Below are 18688 nucleotides of genomic sequence, written 5' to 3'. Positions count from 1 at the left end.
TAGGTAAAAGTTGTTGGAAAGATCAGAAAGCAGTAGGCAGAAATTGAGCATAGACATTTACCATGATAAGGTCAAAATGGATACACCACCATACATATAAAGAGAAAAATTACACAAAAATTGGAAAAACATGGAACATATTATTTAACAATTATATAGTCAAATTATGAATAAAGAGAGAGCAAGACATAAAATGGATGATTTTGATTACATTAAATTGAAAATATTTCATACATATAAAATCAATGTTGCCAATATCAGAAGGAAAGCAGAAAATTTGGGTAAAAAATTATGGGAAATGTTTCAGATAAAGGTCTCATTATCACAAATAAATAAGGAACTTTGCAAAATCTATAAGATTCCCCATTTGATAGTCATTCCCCAGTTGATAATTGATCAAAGAATATGAAGAGGCAGTTTAAAGAAATCAAAACAATTTATAGCAATATAAAAATGCTCTAAATAATTATTGATTAGAGAAATCATTTTATACCTATCAGATTGGCTAAAATGATTGAAAAGGAAAGCACATTTCCTTTTCAAAAGGAAATTTTTCAAAAATGATTGAAAAGAAAAAACATTTGTTGGAAAGAATGTGGGAAATTAGAACAATAATTCATTGTTGGTGAAATTGGGAACTATCATGGAGAGCAATGTGGAATTATGCCCAAAGAGTTATTAAACTACTTACACCCTTTGACCCAGCAATACCCCTAAAAAGGAAAAAAATATATATATGTTCTAAAATATTTATAGCAATTCCCCTTGTAGTGGCAAAGAACTGGAAATTTCAGGGGTGCCTATAAATTGGGGAATGGCTAAACAAGCATATATATATATATATATATACATATATATATATATATATAGTGTAGAATTGTGATTATCGCTGTGCTATAAGAAATGATGAACTCAAGGATCTTAGAAAACATAGATAGACTTGTATGAAATAATGAAAAATGAAATGAGCAGAACCAAGAGAAAATTATATACTGTAGCAGCAATATTTTAAGAATTTTAAGTGAATAAGTAATTTTAACTATTGTAAATATCCAAATTAATTACAAAGACATATGAAAGAAGATGCTATCTTTATCCAGAGAAAGAACTAATAAATAGAAGTATGTATAAGATGATTTTACATATAATATATATTTGTGTCTAATAGTACCCATCTCTAGGGGGAGGGGATAAGAGGAGAAGAAAAAGAAAGAAAATTACATGATAACTTTATTACATATTTAAGAGGAATAACAAGTTATAAATGATATATTTGCAGTTTCGTGTTTATTAAACTATTTTATTCCATAAGTTAAAAAAATTAAAAGGAAGAAATTGGAATAGCTTACTTATCCCATATGTGGAAAAAGCATATTTTTAATTATTTAGAGCAATGGAGGAAATCAATGGAGGAAATCATCAAAGATAAATTTGATGGATTTGATCACATACAAATAAAAATGTTTGTATAACAAAAAACCATCAAACATTTTAACGAAGTTAAAAGAACCTATCAGGACCCTTCCACTGAATAAATACTGAAGTGCCTTTCCTATTCTGGCCAATCTCTTGGGTGTTTTGGTGCTAGCTTCAAGCAGTGCTGAAGGGGTTGCTATCTACTAACTAAGAATACCCCAGCTGGTTGTTGAACTAGAGGAACTGAAGACTCATTGGATTTACAAAAGGAATTAAACCACCATTCTTCCTCTTTCTTCCATTCTAGTTATGAATCGTGAACCAAGTCTAGAGCTGCATCTTGAAATTCTGGTTGGATAAAAAGCATTTGGACGTGTCTCCCATAGGCCCTATATGTGATTTTGACCATGTCCTGCCTAAGAAAACCTGAGCTTGGGTTTGGGCTATTTCTTTGATATCTCTTTTCCAGCACAACAATCACCTTGAAATGGATGTGTCTAGGAAGTGGCTTTCAAATACAACAGGCTGCATCTTTGGGAACGGTAGTTTTCTGTCAGCTCTACACTGTCATTGCCCTCCAAATCCAGACCTCTAAATTTCACTTTCAATTATTTCCACTGTTAGTATCTACACCACCAGCTTCTACAAACAATTTCTTTGGATACTACTACCACAACTTTTCTGGCTATATATCTATGACCCCATGATCCTGTATTTTTTCTGTAAAGCATCATTTCAAACCTGCTGCCCAGTGATAGAGAAGCTTCCTGGTTATGCACATATCCACAAACAGCACCCTCATTTCCAGGATCGTAGGGCAGACTGTCCTGGGAATGTGACTCTATGTCAACTAAGCACTAAGGAAACCAAGGCCCCAACTTTGTCATTGCTGTGGCCAACTTAGTTAAAAGGCCAGCTTTGTTTCCTGAGAATATAATAATCAATGTATTACTATATTTGTAGTCTAGTTATTTAGAAATAGTCTGTAGTAGTAAGAAACCAACTATTAGATTTAGGGTTTAAGAAGATTTAAACTTAGGTCTAAATTTGAATCCAGCCTTTCATATTTACATTTTTTATGCCTCTGCCTCTCTGAGACTGTTTCCTCCAAAAGGTTGCTGTAAGGATCAACTGAGATAATATATATAAAGTGCTTTGCAAAGCTAAAGATATACATGCTTGCTGTTTTTAGCATTTTAGCCCATTATTGCCCTCAACTAAAGGACAAAAGTATGTCGTTATTTTCTATTCCCTATAGTTCTAGGGCAGAGATTAGAGCACTGGGCTTGGAATCCTTGGAGTCAGGAAGACCTGAGTTCAAATTTAGCCTGAGACAGCTGTGTGACTCCAGCCAAATCACTCAATCCTGTTTGCCTCAATTTCCTCAGCTGTAAAGTGAACAGGAGAAGAAACTAGAAAAATGGTCTAATATCTTTGCCAAGAAAATCCCAAATGGGATCATGAAGAATCAATTACAACTGAAATGACTGGATAACGAATAACAAAAAAGGTACCCCATAGATGTCTAACAAATACTGAGTGAATTAAAACAATATTTTAATGAAATTATGTTTGTTTTAAGAAACACTATAATAGAGGTATCTAATAAATGCTGAGTAAATTAATAAAAGAAAACAAAATAATGAAATTAGGACTGTTTGAGACATCTAGTGAGATAATAGAAATATTCTAGATTTCCAAAAGTCCAGAATTGGAAACCAAAAACATTTTGTTGATGCTTTCCCTTCCCAACATCATCATTTCCAGTATTGTTTCTCTCTAGTAGAATCTTCCCTTGTAACAAAGAAGTGCATTTAAGCAAAAGAAACCAATACACTAACGATGTCTAAAATGTTACACTGTCATTTATTGTCCACCACATCTCTATCAAATGAAGAGAAATACATTTTATAATCAGGAGACTGCTAACTGCATTGTCTTGAGTTCTCATATCCTTGATATACTTTTCTTTTACATTATTATGGTCATTTCTTAGGCTGTTCTCTTGGTTCTGCTTGGTTCTTTGCATTATTTCATATGATTCTTCCTAAGTTTTCCAGGATTCTTCACATGTATCATTTCTCACAGAAATATATTCCATTATTTTTGTACATTACAATTTTTTTCAATCATTTCCCAATAAATTGCCATTTACTTTATTTCTAGGTGTTTGGTATTATTACTTTACTTATTTGTTTGGTTTTTCTTTGGGGGGCTGTTTCTAGTTTGTTGTTTTGGGTTTTTTAAAACATCACTAAAATGCTATTAGAGACACTCTAGTATATGAACTTTCTCCTCAACCACAGTCAATCTCAGTTTTCTATGTATAATCATCAGGTGCCAGCAAATCAAAGCCAATCACTCATTAGTTTGGGGACATTGCCATATATGTTTATGGAATTCCCTCCTCCACCCCTTTCACATGGGCAATGCTTCTTAAGAAACTCATTCCTTTTGTGGGTCATGTCTTTTCTTCAAAACCTGAGAACAGAATAAAAATAGTATCTTGTTTCTGCTCACTTGCTTCTGGGGTTACACTAGCTTTTATTTACCAGTAGAAGCTTCCTAAAATGACTACCTCTTTTTTAAGATTCTCATTAAAATAGCCCAGTAAACTCTACTTTCCATTAAATGTGCTTTTCTGAATCCTCAGGTTCAGCCCTCTTTTCTTACTCAACTATATGTATTATCACTGAAACAGAAAAATTCCTTCTCTTTTTTGAAAATCTATACACATGTCATGTCTAGAGTGACTAGATAACCCAAAAATATATTTGACTTTCTCCCTGAGAGAAGAAAAGTGAAAGAGAAGAATATACCATCTGTTTTTCTTTTCAGTAAGCAGGACTTAATCAGCCTCTGAATATAAATTAAAGTTAGAATAAAGTCCTTCTAAATTCCCCTTTTAAAAACTTTTTTCAACTAAAAAAAGTCATGAAAGTCAAAATTGAAGAATGAAAAAAGCAAACTTTTTTAGTCCTAAAGAACCATAAAAAAAGAGCACATTCCAAAAAATAAAAGCAGAGTGAATATTTTGAGATTCTTAGGAAAAATCAATATGATAGCACTTTAAAATGAAATAGTGAGATTCCTATATTAGAATTTGGATTATAAATATTCAAAAGGATAGAATCCAAAGTTAGAAAATGTAAGTGAAAGAAAAATAATAAACATTTGAGGGGGCCACAGAGTCCAAAGATAGAAAATGTGAGGGGAGGGGAAGTAACCTTACAAACTAAATTTTGGTTAACCTATTCCATTCATACCTGTCCCCTATGTTTTTGTAGGTAGAACTCTACCAAAGCTTCACCTAGAAAAAATGTTTTGTTTTGGTTTTTTTGTTTGTTTGTTTGTTTTAATTGGAGCAGACAATGAAATTGATCTTGTAATAGGCATCCCACTTATTCCTTTTAGGTTTTTTAATGGTTCAGAAACATTCATACCTGAGACCAATCTTTGTGGGATTGAATAATCCAGGTGTCATCAATATTCTCATCCTAGGAGAAGAGTGGTCCTCACGTCCCACTAGAGCAAAGCAGTTAAAATGGGAAAATATCAAGTACAGGTTCAGGATTTCTTGCATTTGAGATTAGAGTTCTTCCTTAATTTTTTTTCCTTTTATTGTTGGAGCAGGCTAATACAGGTAAGGACAGCTTCTTTGTCATTATGAGAATCAATTTTCTCTGTGTATGGATCACTGCAAGTATTTCAGTTAAAAGTGGTTTTTCTATAGTTAGAATGAAGACTAGAAGTTTTCAAGAGTAAAAGAAGTCTTAATTTACCATGGGCAGACTCACTGTGTGAGTCATTCTTTCTCTTTTGGGGTTCAACAACCTGAGCTGTAATGAATTGTGCTATCAATTAATTTGATTTTTAAACTTCCTAACCAAGACTTTAGGGCCAAGAAGCAATGAAACCTTTGAGTAGTTCTATCTGGCCTTTCATAAAGAAGGAATTATAGTTACAAAGAATAAATAATATGTTGTTGGGAGTGAGGTATTTACAGATTAAATTGTTAAGTGTTTATTAAGTGACTACTGTATGCCAGGGTCCAGTTTAGTAACTAGAGATATAAAGAAAATAAAAAGATGAGATAGGTCCCTGCCCTTGAAGCCTTTTTCCTCAAAATGCCTTTAGAAAAAAATGATGGTATCCTAACTGATAGTACAATATAGCGTTCATAGAAGACAGAAAAATCTTTTGGAGAAATATGGAAGAACTGGTATTCCAGGAAAAGGTAGAGTTAATACTTAAAGAGAGAAATTATCTTAAGTCATCAAAAGAAGCGTGATTAGGAGACTCTAAATACTTGCAGCTCAAATCTTTCAGGAAGGTTTTTACCTCCAGTCTGCTTGTTGGTCTTCTCCCTAACCTACTCTACCCCAAACTCAGTTTGTTTATTTTTCTTTATAAAATTTAATTAACAGAATTTATCATCTCTCTCTCCCTCCTACCTCTGTAATTGAAAAAACAAAACCTTTGTAATAAATGTACATAGTCCAGCAAAACAAATTTATCAATTGGCCACAACCCCAAATTTGTGTCTCATTTTGCATTTTTAGTTTTAACACCTCCCTTTTAGGAAGTGGGTAACATGCTTCATCATGGTCATTATATGGATTAGAGTTCTTAAAGTCTTTCAAAGTTGTTTGTCTTAAAGGTACAAAATGCCCTAGCTTTGCTCCCTTCAGTTTATATAATTTATACAAGTCTTCCCAGCTTGTATAAGCTGTCCTTATCACTTTTTCTCATCACACACAAGTATTTCATTATCTTATAATTTGTATAGCCCTTCTCTAATTGATAAACATGCCCTTATTTTCTCGTTCTTTGCCACTATAAAAAGAACAGCTGTAAACATTTTTTGTACATTAAATCCTATTTCTCTTTCTTTGATTTATTTGGAATGTAGGTCAAGAGGTATGGACAGTTTGGTGACTGGGGGCATAGTTCAAAATTGCTTTCTAGAATGGATTTTTCCATCTTTTCTTAAGACAGCAAGAATCTTGAAGGCAGAAGCTATTTTCTTGTGCCTCCCCATCCCTCTAATACCTAGTTCTTGAAAGTGTTATTCTCCAGTGGTGATAATGCCAAAAATCTAATAAGGTATTGGTGACTTTGTTGACTTAAGAAAAGATGGGTTTTCTGGAATGCTTTCAATTGTACAAAGGGTCCTGAAGAAAAAGAATTGGGTGTCCTTCAGCTAGAAGCAGTATAGGGAACAATGAGAAGTTGTACAAAGATATAGTCATTTTGATGACTAGTTGTTCACTCAATTTCAGTAATGTCTGAATCTTATATGACCCCATTTGAGGTTTTCTTGGCAAAAAAACTAGGGTGGTTGTCCTTTTCCTTCTCTAGCTCATTTTACAGATGAGGAAATTGAGGCAAATAGTGGCTTGGACAGAGTCGCACAGCTAGTGTCTGAATCCAGATTTTAAGTTGAGAAGATGAGTCTTCCTGACTCTAGGGTTGACACTCTATCTGCTGAAGCACCACCTGGGTCCTTCCTAATAAATAGAATTTCCAAAAAGGAAATTATTCTGCCTTTCTTCCTTGAAAATCTTCAAATATAGGTGTTTGAATTTTTTTTGTTTTGTTGTGTAGCCTTTTGGAAGGACAGTGAAACTTATGGACCCCTTTTCAGAATGATATTTTTAATTGCATAAAGTCACCAAGAAACTCAATTATATTAAAATATAACTATCAAATAATACATTTAAAATTTTTCATGGATTCAAAATTAAGAACCTCTTTTTTTAGCAGTACTTGTATGGACCTTTTTTTTTTTTTCTTTTTTTTTTTCCTCAGGGATACTATGACGAAATTCCCATTCAGGGATGGGTTTGATTAGATGATCTAGAGAGGAAATATAGTATAGTAGATAAGGCACTATAGTTAGAACCAGGAAGATCGGAGTGCAAATCTCACTTCAAGCACTACAAGTCAAGTTCCTTAACCTCAAGTTCCTTACCTGTGTGCTTGAGTTTTTCTTATCTGCAAAATGAGAGCATTGGACTCAATGGACCTTGAGATATATTCTAGCTCTATGATTCTATGATCTGCTGATGTATCAACAAACTCTGTGATTCTCTGTGTAGAGAAATACTGGGGTAATGTTTATAATGTCATAGGAATAAGTAAGCTTTTTTATTTTTCCCAGCTAAATGAACATGTCTACATCAGACAAAATAAATAAGAAGAAAAATCCATCCTTCAAGATCTTTAAATCTTACAGGGCTGGCTTGCAGTTCCCAATAGGTCGAATCTATAAGTATTTAAAGACTGGAAACTATGCTGAAAGAATCAGTATTGAAGCCCCAATCTTTCTGGCTGCTGTGATGGAATATCTGACCACAGAGTTACTGGAACTATCTGGTGATATTGCTCAGCTGAACAAAAAAGTCCGTATTACCCCTCGGCATATCCAGCTAGCCCTTCAAAATGACAAGGAACTTCGTGAGTTCTTGGCTGCTACAACAATTCCTGAAGGTGGGGTGATGCCCCACATTCATGTCCAGCTACTTTCTCGGAAGACTCGAGATCTACCAGATGGGAAATCTTCTTCCATCCAAAAGGTCTAGCTATTTCCAGAGAAAAAGAAAATGGGAAATCCTTGGAACTTTTCTCTTCAGACATATATTGCTTGCTCTAAGCAGGTTCAGTTTGCTTGGAAAGGTTGATAGGTGATGATTTGAGTTTTTAATTATTTAATGAGTCAGATTTATAGAAAGGTACTATAATAAAAACTGCTTGCTACTTTAAATTGGTCTGTAGAATTCCTGCTAAAGCTAAAACATTTATCAACCTGGGATTCTAATTACTCTGAGCATATTTAAAAGGAAGAAAACCCTATTTCCTTTTCTTCTCAGTCTTCCATTTTAAAGTAGGAAGAAAATTTTCTTCTCTCAATATGAAATCGGTTTCCCTTAAAAATTAAAATAAAGGGGAATTTACTCATGTGGAGAAATAGGCCTGCTTTAGGCAGATGAGGTTGTTTTTTGTTTTTTGTTTTTGTTTTGTTTTGTTTTTTTGTTTGTTTTTAATAACCTAAATACTCCTGCTAGCCAATAAAGGAAACATTATATTATATTGTTAACCCAACTGGATTGAGAAAATCACCAAATGAAATTTGAGATAATTATTTAGGTCTACATTTATGCTCTTTAAAAGAGTTCTAACACTAGAACTGAACCTAAGGAGTTGAAGTGTATCCCATAACAAAGGGCAGACAGATAAATGAAAGTATTTAGGGCTGAATTTTGTGTTAATTTAGTTTTTCATCCAGACCTGTGACTTCACATTAAGATTATCAAAGTGAAAATTTGGTCTCCCTAGGCAAATTGGCAATTCTTCTATAACTTCATCTTAGAGAATTAGATAAGAAACAATCAGAGGTTATGACTTGCCTAATGTCACACGACTTGTACAGATCAGTGAAAGGATTTGAATCCAGGTCTTCTACATGTTAAACCACACTATCACCTTTTTAATCATGTTCATAAAACACATTAGAATTATAGAAAGATGAATAATTCCTGCTTATTTTCTGGGTACTTCCATCTTTGAAATTAATCTTATGATGAAAGATATTCACAGAAATGAATACTATGATCTTGAAATGGCTTAGATAATCAGTATTTTCAGGACAACACGTTGGTTCAGTATGTATTTCTGGAAAATGTTGCTGGTTTTAGTTCATTTATATTTTAACTCTTTGGCTTTAATTCAGGTTCAAGAGATCAATAAAACTTTTTTTTTTTTTTTTTTTAACTCAGGCTTCATCAACAGTCCCTAATTCTAATTTCACTAGTCTGCCAAAACTGTGTCTAGTTTGTTTTTAAGAGGGATGGACCACAGAAGAGGGGAGAATCTCTTTTAGGGAGAAATCTGTTGTGGATGGTTAAAAGAACAATAAGCAGAACATAAGGACTACTTTTTTTGTTGTTTGTAGTAGAAGAAAGTAGGCTCTGGTGTCTTGATGCTATAAGTCCACTATAATTTTATGTCCTGCTGTCTTTACAATTCATATTTAGTTATTAACATTTTAAGGTTACACAAGTAGAGTTTGACCTCTGTTAGTTAGAGTTGAACTGAAACTAGGCTGTTTATGAATTAGAATATTTCTTATACTATATCTCCAAATTTTTCTGCCATCAATACTTCTCTAGTCTCATTGAGACTCCTCTATGTCAAACCAGTATTGTCTTGTTCCACTGACCCCTCTGGCTCACTCCTACCCATCTGCTTTTGTTCTTGTTGTTGCTACTACTGAGGATTCCATTTCCCCCTAATCATCATATTGGCAGATGGGAGAAGGAGAAGGAAAGGGAGGGGATAAGGAAGAGGGGGAGAAGAAAGAGATCATGCTAAAGAATGGCATGACAGTATCCAAAAAGATCTCTACAGCTGAGTTTATGGAGCAGGATCTAATAAGATGAAATTCAGTAGGGATAAGTGTAAAGCCTTATACACATGGGCTAAAAAAAAAAAAAAAAGCAATAAGTTGGGATAAAGGATAGATAGAAAAAAGTTCTTCTGGGGAATAAAAGATCTTAGGATTTAGGTAGACCACGAGTTCAATCAATAAACAATGTGATTTGTCTCCAAATAAATCATAATACATTCTTGGGTGCTTTGAAAGAATTTCAGCTTCTGGAAATAAGGGACCTCTGTTCGCATCATACCTCATCTGCAGTACTTGGATCAGTTTTAGGTATAGCACTGATAAGCTGCAAAGTTCCTGAAAGTGGACAACCAGGATCTGAAGGGTCTTGAATCCTCGTCATATGAGGGTTACGGTTGGAAGAAATGGAATGCCTAACCTGGGGAAAAAAGAAAAGGAAGAGTGGGGGGAAGAATTGGAAGATGTTTCTAAGAATTTGAAAGGCTATCATATGAAAGAAAGATTATATTTACTCATTTTGGTTCCAATGGATAGAACTAGGAACAGGAGTGTAAGTTGCAAAGTGGGAAATTTAAGCTTAATGTAATGAAAACATTCCTGTTAAAACTATGAAAAAGGGGAATTGCCTACCCCTCTTTGGAAGTAATCAAGCAAAAGCTGGAATACCACTTACTGTCATATTGGGGATTCTTTTCATGTATATATAGAGTAGATTACATGGCTGCTGAGGCTCCCCACCATTCTCAAAATTGTGAAATCCTGCCATTATCTTTAGGATGCACTGTACTACTCAATTTCAATCTACACTGGATTCTGAGCTCCTCTATTATTTGCACCACATATTTGGCTATTTAAACACTAGTCATTATTTGATTGTGTTGTCTACTTGTTTAATTGTTGAGAGCAGAGTATTCACATACATATATAATGTTTAATATGTATATTATATATTTGTACATATATACATATACAAATATACACAAAATAGCATCATAGGATTAGAGAGTAGAGCTGAAAGGCACTTTATAGTTTCTCTATTCTAATACCTTCATTTTAGAGATAAGGAAAATGAGGTCTAAAGAGATGAAAAGGTTTGACCAACAATTCACAAGCAATTAAATAGCAAAGGATAGATTGATCTAGGTCATCTTCTGATTTCAAATCTAGCATCTTTTCTATTGTACCATGTATAAACAAGTTTATTATGGCTATTTTGCAACCCAGATCCAAGCATAAGCAAAGCAACAGAGTCCTGCCTCAGTGCTCCCAAAGAATGGTCCCAACTGACCAGTTATTTGAACCCCCTACTATCTATGGGCTGAGATCTCTGGAAGCTGCTCTGGCTGCTGATTCAGTTGGCTCCCAAGACCTGCTCTTGTTTTCTGGGACTCTGGCAGAATGCACAGGGTCATGCTCCACTCTCACCTTGGTGATTCAATTGCCCAATTGCTCCTGGTTTACTGGGGCAGGGGCTGCACTGACATATCCTGTACTTCACTCTCATCCTGTTGGAATAGACCTTTCCTGCTCATTTTTAGGTTGTTTTGAGCTGGAAAATTGTTTCACTTTGTCATTTTGTGGGTTTTGCCACTCTAGAATTTTTACAGTCATTATCTAAAGGTATTTGTCAGGGATTGGAGGAGAGCTCAGGAAGTCCCTGCCTTTACTCTGCCATTTTGACTAACTTTTCTCTTATTATTCAAGTTCGTCTGAAATATATATTCAAGTCATTCTGTAAGCTACCAAAGATTGATCACTGTGCATTCTATTTTTATACCTTACCCAGTGAAGCCTTTCTCTGTCTTCCCAGGCATAATTGGTGACTCTGAGTTATCAAAGGTTCTACCAGAGGAGTACAAGTTGTAATACTTATGAAACTTGAAAAGCTTTTAGTATTGGCCCTGTGGGCAATCTGTTTATTTATCTCTCAAGAAACTACATTTGGAGAAGCTCACCTCTGGAAATTCACCATCAGGTGATGATGTTTTTGACCTCAGTAACTCATCAGAGTATTAAGGCATCAGGAGATCTGTAATTTGGATCTTTGTAGAGTGGTAGTTGTCAGAATTTTTGATACTCAAAACCTTTTATGCTCTTGAAAATTTTTGTGGACTCCTAAAAGCTTTTGTTTATGTAGAATACATGTGTCAACATCTACTCTATTAGACTAAAATTTAAAAATATTTATTTGAATTTCACAATGTCATTGCATATTAATATATTTTTATGAAAAAATGACCATATTATCCAAAAAAAATCTATTAAGAAGTGACATTGTTTTACATTTTTTATAAATCTCTATAGTATCTGACCTAATAAAAGATAACAAGATTCTCATATTTATTTTGCATTCAATTTGTGCTGGTTGAAGTATATGAAGAAAATCCAGGCAAATTCATAGATATGTAGATAGAAAAAGGAGAAGATTGTCTCAATGGCCTCCTCAGGTAATCATGGATATTCTTTGATAACACACCAAAAAGTGGCAGTTTTTTAAAAATTAGTTGCAGTGACCTCTTTGTAATAGCTTACAGTAAAACCATTGGTCTATCTGCAACTTTGAATGCATTGTTTAACCATGTGCATGCAATATCAAGCATTAGTCATTTGGAAGATATTGGTTCACTGAATTCAGCACATCTTTCAAATACTGACACATTTCATTACAGTATAAAAAATGCATTAACAGCACCATCAATCTGATCAGAAAAGTTTTCAAGCCTTAGGAAACTGTCAAGCTCATGGTTCAGATAAAAGTTTTCCAAAATTCAAAATTTTACTTGAAAGCTCAAATTTTATAATTTACTAATTGTAATAATAACACAAAAATAGCCGACATTTTCCTTGAAGTTACAGGTTCACTTCATTTATTTTTGAGAAGATATCTGCCAAACACCCAAATCTAAATAATCATAATTCATCTGTCAATTGTTCTTTCAAGTAAAAATGATACTCAATTAAATCAACTAGTTTGACTCACAACTCAATTGCAGAAGTGCTTATCTTCAAGACAACCATCATATTTTGATATGCAGCAGAAGTGATTCTCATTTTGTCATATTGAATATTAAATATTCAAGTATTGGCATTTAATAAAACTAATAATTTTTATTGCTTCATCAAATATGTTCTTACATGAAACTGGTACCTCCCCCAGTCTCCTCTTTCTGCTTGTTGGAAAACTGGAAGGTGTTATACCAAACCCTTCCCAGGGTCTTCCTTTTTTAGAGGGCAGAAACTGGACTCTCACTCACTCGCCTTTGTGTTTGCTGCTCTGCCCGATTTCAGATCCACAGATTTGGCCCCTGTGTCCTGTGTCCCATGTTTTCCTCTCCCACTCTCCCAAACTGGATTGAATTTTTTTTTCAGCAAATAAGTATATAGTAGTAAGGCATTCGACTGCTGATAGTTTGATGTCACTGCCTTGATTTGTACTAAGGTACCAACAATTTTTTCCACTATTGATTTTACACTATGTAAATATCAACACAATTATTCCAGAATAAACCATGAGATTAAAAAAAATTATATATGTTTATGTATGTATATGTGCCTATGTATATATGTGGTTTTTGTATTAAGGGCATAGTGTATGTATACACACATATATCTATAAATGCTGGATGCCCAAAGTATAAATGTGTATATGTATGTATAAACATATATAAATACATTTCTACCAGTGGGTATGCTATTTGTATATATGTATACACATACACATAAATATATTGTGAATAGAGGTACACATATACCTATGTGTGTCTGTACACAAAAAGACATGCATTTAGTATTGTCAAAGTGGAAAGTTTTCAGACCCCAACCTGATCACTCTTCAAATATTAGCCATTGACATCTTCAGTTGTGATGGAAAGTGCTATTTACATCCAGAGAGAGAACTGTGGAGAATGAATTTAGATTAAAGCATAGTATTTTGGGGGTAGCTAGTTGGTATAGTGGATAGAGCATCAGCCATGAAGTCAGGAGGTCCTGAATTCAAATATGATTTCAGACACTTAATCCTTCCTGGCTGTGAAAACCCTGGGCAAGTCATTTAACCCCAATTGCCTCAGGAAAAAAAAAAAAGCATAGCCTTTTCACCTTTTTTGTTGTTATTGTTGTTATTGTTTGCTTGTGTTTTTTATCATTTTTTTTAAATTAAATTTTTTTTTTTTGCACTGCATGGCAAATATGGAAATATCTTTAGAAGAATCGCACATGTTTAACCTATATCAAACTATTTGCTGTGGGGGGGGGAGGAGAGGGAGAAAAAAATTGAAACAAGATTTTGTAAAGGTGAATGTCAAAAACTATCTTTGCATGTGTTTGGAAAAATAAAATACTATTAAAATAAAATAAAAAATAACCTTTGGTTTTGATGGCTACTTTGTTAGTTACAGCATTACAAAAACATATTGCTAGTGACAAATGATTCATTTTCCATTATCCAGAATTTCCCAATAAAGTCTTTAATAGTATAAAGACAATTTCTGTCTCTCTCTCTCTTTCGTCTTTCACACAAATGCATGCAAACAAACTATATATATGTATAGACATACACACACACACACACACACATATGGCATTCCTAAGGCAAAGTACAGTGTTGCAGATTTTGCCCATGTGTATGTGTTGGGGGGCGGGGTGGAGAGATTGTTCTATGACAGACAACACTTGCCTCTTTGTGGATTTGGACTTGGATTCTTATTGAGATGAAAAGGATATTTTTCTTTTCCACATATGGCTCAAGCCCCAACCCACCTCAGTCTAGACATGAGTCTAATTATTACCATGCTGAAAAACACTAGACTAAAAAAAATAGAGCATGGAATCAGCAAAGGTATTTAATAGATAAAAGATTCAAAAAAGGAAATAAAAAGAATAGAAACATTATAACAACTATTCCTTGCTGTACAATTCTTTTCCTCAAAATGAGGGAAATAGAGTTAATACCTTGACAGCCATGAATACCACCACTCATTTAGAACTCTTATTGTTCAATTCTTGGGATGATGCATTCCCAAGTTGATAAAAAACCTTGGTGACCACCAGAGCTTTTTCATCTCTTTCCAACCAGCAGTCTGTCCCAAAAATAATCTGTGGGGCAGATAAATGGCCCAGTGGATAGAGCACCCTGAAATCAGAATGGACCCAAGTTCCTATTCAGTTTCAAACACTTAATTTTTACTGGCTATGTGACCTTGGGCAAGTCACTTAACCCTAATTGCCTTGCCCCTCTCCCCCAAAAAGTAATCTGTGGCTTCTTTTCAGTTAGTCTCTCTCTCTCTCTTGACAGCTTAGAAGTAGTAAGACCCCAGTTCTATTGCTCTTTTCCTTTTTCTAAATGGCCTGAATTTTCTCTCCTTTTTCCTCCCAGAACTTGTCTCTTCTCCATGAAGTGCTTTGTGCTCACACACAGACATGAAATCTTACTTAGGTGTATTAGTGTTTACTATACAGAACTCTGAAAACTTACATAGTGATCCAAGTTACACACCACACACACACACTAATATCAGCTTTATCCTACAAACAATAAAAAATATTTAGTGCAGCTAGTTACTCATAGGTGATAAACAGTTGATAATTACAACTTTATCAATTTCTTAAAATTTTATTGAAGGAAAATTTGAGGGCATTAGGGAGCCATCTGTTTAAGGAGGGATCCCAGAGTACATTCAGACCTAGCCATATCCAACTAAGAATCCCTCTTTTAACATAATCAATAATTAAAAATCTTGACTGTTAAAAGATCTCCAATGAGAAGTCTCTACAGATCTGTGGAGAAAAGGAATATGGGAAAGTAATAAGCATTTATTAAATACCAACTATGTGTCAGTCCCTTTGCTAAGTATTTTACAAATATTTTATAATAATGAAATCAGTATTTGTATAACACCTATGCTGAATCAGGTATTTTGCAAATATTATTTCACTTGATTCTCTTGATTTTGTGAGGTAGATACTATTATCATCCTTAGTGTACATTTGAGGAAACTGAGAGGTTGAATGACTGCTTAGGGTTACATAGTTAGTAATTAATAAGGTCAATCAAATTTGAATTTAGGTCTTTCTGTTCTAGATCTAAAGTTGTATCCACTTCGTCATCAAGTTTCCTCAAGACCATAGGGACAGTGAGTCAGGGAATTAGATCCTTGTTTTGTTTGTCCTAACTATCCTTAGTAGTCAGAGTGGTGACCATTCCAGAAAGTATCAGAAATAATCACAATAGAAAAGTAGACTCTGCATCTTGACTTTTATGGATCAGGCTACTTAAAGAAAGTAAAGACAAATTAATGAAATAAGGAAAGTAGGGGGAAGGAAAGAAGGTAGAAATTGTCATTACAAAATTTTTATCAGTGAAAGAATCACACAATTTCAAAACTGCCTTCAAAGACAAGGTAGTCTAAGCTCTAAGGAAATAAAGTTAAAAAAAAAAAAAAAAGGTGGGGTAATAGCCCCAGTCTTCAAGGGGCTTATATTCCATACACATTAAATGCAAGATAATAGGGAGAGAAAAGAGGGAGGAACTAGCAGATGAGTGGAGCTAATAGAACACTCTTTAGGCCATAAAAACAAGTGTTTGTTTCAGGAAGAAGGTTGCAGTCAATAAAATAATTTTGCTTTTTCTCAAAAGTAACCAATCTACTCCCCTAATTTTGTTCAGGTCTGAACCCAATTCATTGTCTAGTTTTAGTATCTCCCTTTAAAAGATCTATACTGATGAATTAGCACTATAAGTTGTCCATCAAATTACTTAGTATAATCTGGACAATAGCAATTCACCTCCATTTAGTTTTTCCTACATGAATAATTCAAAGTATTTTGAATAGTTATTGATCTCATTTAAGAAGCTCTGCAATGTTCCATTGCTTGGTGCAATCAATATATCATTCACAAAGAAGAGCACTAAGAGAGCCTGATCATACAGAGAATCTCTCCTGTGATAGGTTTTTCTAAACATGTCTCCATATTGTATGTGTTGTTCACTATTAATTATCAGAAGGTCATCTCAAACAAGGTAGTCTCTATGGTTATAAATTTCAAGGAATCTTGTATAATTATGAAAAATACATAAAGACATGCTTTATTGGGGAATATATCAGTGAGCAATGACATAATAAACCTTGATTCTCTATAACAAAGCTTCTTAAACTATGCCTTACCACCCCATATGGGGTTATAAAACTGAATATGGGGGTCACAAAATTATGATTTATTATCAGTAAATGTTTGATTTGTATGCTTATTTTACATACCTGTATATCTAGGAATGTGTAAAAATTTCTCTGGCAAAAAAGGGTTGCAAGTGGAAAAAGTTTAAGAAGTCCTATTCTATAATGAGTATTCTCAAATTATGGTCTATAAAATTGTTTTATTTTTATTTCATAGTTTGATAGCTATTTAAATATAATTGGTTTCCTTGGGGCTTTGTTATGTTTATTTGTTTTGGAGACTGTGTCTCCCTAATTCACCCATTTAGCAGCCTCTCACAGACCCAATCGCAGCAGTGATCAACACAAAAAGTTTAACCAGCTCCCTTTCTGACCTGAGCTGGCTCAGTCTCCCTGTAGGCAGACTGGTGACTCCCAGCAGGGGTGAAGTCATGAGAGGATAGTTTATCATATTGATGCTAGACTTAATGTGAATTCACCTGATTGTCTGCAGCCCTATGACAGCCCTGAACTCCCAAACTCAAGCTGTCCACCAACTTCAGTTTTCACAGTAGCAGGAATTACAAATGTATACCACCATTCCTGGCTTTCCTTTGTAATTTTTTTATATATCATTTTATACATTTAAATGCAATATTATGAGAAGAAGGGCATAGATTTTATCAAACTTCCAAAGGAGTCTGTGATATAAACAAGCTTAAAAATAACTTTCAGTCAAATTGTATGATTACAAAGATGTAATCTTGTGGAATATTGTCTGGGAAAATCCATTTCTCTTAATACCCCTATTAATGATAGCCATGGTGAATTTCTATGTGTTCACTCATAAAAATTTCACATAGATGGGAAAGCAGGCTTATGAATTGGTAACTATTCATGTTCTTTCAATCATATCTTTTTTGCATTGATAATAAGGTCCAATAATTTTTCCATGCTTGATATCTTCCTTTATTTCAGTTATTTTAACAACCAATCTTTCAACACCCTCAAATTATGTTACCTCCAGCACTTATCTTCTTTGAATATCCTCAGTGTAGTCTAGCTATTTCTTTCCTATCTTTGTTTTCTTCAGTGCCTTTGACTTCCTCAAGAAGCATTTCCAAGCCTGTAATGTTGGAATCCAAAAATGGTCTCTTCACAAGCTTTAGCTTTGAAAATAATTTGTTATTTTAAAAATTGCTGTGGCTCTTTTCCATCTTTTTTTCTGTTTGTTTTCTTTCTTCCAACTTCATCCTTAAGTACTTGCCTCTAGGGTGGCTTCACTCAAGTAAGTTTCTCTCCAAGATTTTTTTGCAACTGATTTTTCCTTTCATTTTTTTTCCAGTTTTGAGGTGAAACACTCCTGCCCATCAGATTTTCTTAAAAGGGTCAGGTTCTGACTTCTGTGGCCCTTCTCTGCATATCTCTACTTGCCAGGTAGATCAAGAACCGATTGAATTTGCAGAATCTCTTAGCCTCTTCATCATAATATTATAGTTGGAATGAGTCCTATCCATGGTTATCTTTCTTTCAGAAAGGACACTGTAATGTGCTTGAAAGAGGGGGACCCAGATGGTAAAGGGCCCAAAGTCTAGAATGTATGGCTGAAAAGATGGCCAAAATTAGAGGTTTGATTTATAAAGAGAAGTATCTATTCCCTTTCTAGTCATCAATATCTAATCACTGAAAGGGTGCATAGAGGCAATCTTTCCCA

The 18688-nt window shown here is 34.1% G+C and overlaps 1 long non-coding RNA gene across 1 annotated transcript; it reads left to right on the top strand.

Moving 5' to 3' along the window:
* The first annotated feature begins 4983 nt into the window (after positions 1–4983).
* On the top strand, positions 4984–9186 carry LOC141559456 (uncharacterized). Its single transcript, XR_012487428.1, has 2 exons — positions 4984–5059; positions 7580–9186. It is a non-coding gene; the product is annotated as an uncharacterized LOC141559456 (long non-coding RNA).
* Positions 9187–18688: the final 9502 nt, after the last annotated feature.

Source organism: Sminthopsis crassicaudata, chromosome 3 (genome assembly GCF_048593235.1).
Source record: "Sminthopsis crassicaudata isolate SCR6 chromosome 3, ASM4859323v1, whole genome shotgun sequence".
Taxonomy (NCBI): Eukaryota; Metazoa; Chordata; class Mammalia; order Dasyuromorphia; family Dasyuridae; genus Sminthopsis; species Sminthopsis crassicaudata.
The sequence above is the reverse complement of the archived record's forward strand: the minus strand, read 5'-3'. Positions and strand labels throughout refer to the sequence as shown.